Source organism: Euprymna scolopes, chromosome 16 (assembly GCF_053919585.1).
Source record: "Euprymna scolopes isolate OS-2025 chromosome 16, ASM5391958v1, whole genome shotgun sequence".
Lineage (NCBI taxonomy): Eukaryota > Metazoa > Mollusca > Cephalopoda > Sepiida > Sepiolidae > Euprymna > Euprymna scolopes.
In genome coordinates this window covers 130,283,758-130,286,257 of record NC_136497.1, presented here as the reverse complement: position 1 = coordinate 130,286,257, position 2,500 = coordinate 130,283,758, and the positions used below count along the sequence as shown (strand labels likewise).

Below are 2,500 nucleotides of genomic sequence, written 5' to 3'. Positions count from 1 at the left end.
TAAGTCAAAGATCTTACTTAAAAAAAAAAAAAAAGTGAAGCAGAGGGAATAAGGTGAAGAAAAAGGTGATTACACATGAATGGATAGTCTGGTGGAAGATAAATAATCCAGTGACGGTAAAATCCAAATATGTAACTTCAAGAAAGTTAATTGAATTTCCATTTGCACAAGTAAAATCCAAAAATCCCGTAATTGGAAGAAGATGGTCCATAATAATCCAATGGCAGAAATCCATGGAAAAATTCACAAAAATGTGTACAAGGAAAAAAAGGAAAAAATTCCAATAATATTAATAAAAGAAAAATAAGATATGCTTTTTATTCTACTGCCGAGATATAAATATAAATAAGAAATATCAAGGAAGAAAAAAAATGGTGATAGAGTTAAATATAAATAGAGAAACAAAGTCAAAATGACCCAGACAGGAAATGTTAAAGGCGCGAAAAAATATATAGGGCAAAATAATAATAATAATAATAATATATATATATATATATATATATATATATATATATATATATATAATTATCTGATCATTCATTTACGTTGCGTCTTTATTTCAAGACCTCTTCAGGATGATCAATTTAAACGTTTTGACATTTTTCTGGATAATGCAAATATATATATATATATATATATATATATATATATATATATAGTTTTTTGGCAAAAAGGTATTTAAAAAAATACAGCAAATATTATCAACCTTTCTATGAAAATCGTTTTGACATTTTTCTGGATAATGCAAATATATATATATATATATATATATATATATATATATATATATATATATATATATATATATATATAGTTTTTTGGACAAAAGATATTAAAAAAATACAGCAAATATTATCGACCTTTCTATGAAAATCGTGTCCATTGCATTTGAAATATAGAATTGACTCAAATAAGATAAATTAATAAATACTAATAAATATTCAGAAAGTAATATTGTGCTACATAGTTCAATCTGAATAATATTCTGCTTGTCCTTTCCTATCGACACATCCCTACAAGAACTGAAAAAATCTAACGCTGTCATCTCCCCTAACAGGGATATACATGCGACTGAGGATCACTTGTGAATTTCATAATCCCATGAAACTTTCTCCTTCAAAGGAAGCCGGTTAAACCCGCTTAGGGTTAGTGTGTCCATTGTACTTTCCTTAGTTGGTCGGTACGTTATGCTTTGAAAAGGGGCAAATACAATTTTAAAGGCCAAACTGTTTTTTTTAAGACTAAATTCGCAAAATTTGGCTTTAAAAAGACCAATTTGGTAACCCTGAACAAGAATATGAGAGTGACTTCACTTTGAAGTAGCTTCCTCCGTTTTTAGGTAGTCCGCACGTTACGCTTTGAAAAGACTAAAGATAGTTTTGAAGGCTAAACTGCTTCAAACGAGGCCAATTTTTTTAGCCTTATTTCGCGAATTTGGCCTTTTATGAAGCATTTTGGCCTTCAAAAACTGTATTTGACTTTTTTTCAAAGCGTACCGAACCGGTTAAGTAAAGAAAGGACAAGCAGAATATTATATGGATTTCTCTCTCTCTCTCTCTCTCTCTCTCTCTCTCTCTCTCTCTCTCTCCCTTGAATACGTGACAATCACGTTGACACACCGGTTTCGTTAGATCACCAAAGTTAAGCAATGTTGAGCTTGGTCGGTACCAGATGGGTGACTAATGTGGAAATATCAAATGGGTGATTAATTTAGGAATACCAGGCGCTGTATGTAGGAGGAGGTTGACAGATACCTGCAAGAGTTGCAAAAACCTAACATCATCATCTCCCCTCATGGGGATCTACATGCGACTGAGGACTGCTTGTGAATTTCATACTCCCTTGAAACTTCTTTCTTCGGAGGAATCCGGATAAACCTGCAGTGGGGTTAGTGCTGCAGTTTCATTAATTCATTTCATTTACTCTTTCTGTCTTTCACTCTGTCTATTTGTTATGTCTAACTTTCTTTAGAAACTCACATTTCCTGATTCAAACACTATAACCCGAGCTCGATGGATGACCCAACGAGTTACATTTTGTTTCAGAGAAAGTTAGTGGAAACCTCAACAATGAAAAAAAGAACATGAAGTTTAGAAAAAAAAGTGGCATTTACCTTCTCTCTGGGTTGCGAAAGCTCGTAACAATATTTGAAAGGACAATAAACCACTTGAATGCATAGAAACAAATCTCAATATTACGTCAAGCATTTTTTTTTTTTATTATTTTAGCGAGAGGGGGTGGCGGATTCGACGCTTTTTGATGTAATACACACCGTCTACCTACTTTGCTGATGGACGAGTTATATATATGCGTGTGTGTGTGTGTGCATGTGTATAAGTATATATGTATGTACTCAACCACAGAAAGACTATTTCGCAGTATCAAAATTCGTTAGTGCAGCTTAACAAGCAAGTGTCTCAAGTCAGAATCGAAACTCAAATGTTGAACTGCCAGTCGGCGCTTCTAACCCTTACACTGGAAAAGTGTTCTCAAAAGCAAA

General features: G+C 32.8%; 1 protein-coding gene across 2 annotated transcripts in view; it reads right to left on the bottom strand.

The window, feature by feature from the left end:
* The window catches only part of LOC145296082 (monocarboxylate transporter 6-like), a 240,520-nt gene that overhangs the window by 200,627 nt on the left and 37,393 nt on the right, over positions 1-2,500 (bottom strand). Inside the window, exon 1 of one of the 2 annotated variants that reach the window (XM_080142221.1) lies at positions 2,114-2,217. The exons of the other annotated variant lie outside the window; for it this stretch is intronic. The gene's annotated coding sequence lies outside the window, so the exon portion shown is untranslated. Of the gene's footprint in view, positions 1-2,113; positions 2,218-2,500 lie in introns of those variants that run through there. 2 annotated transcript variants of the gene reach the window in all.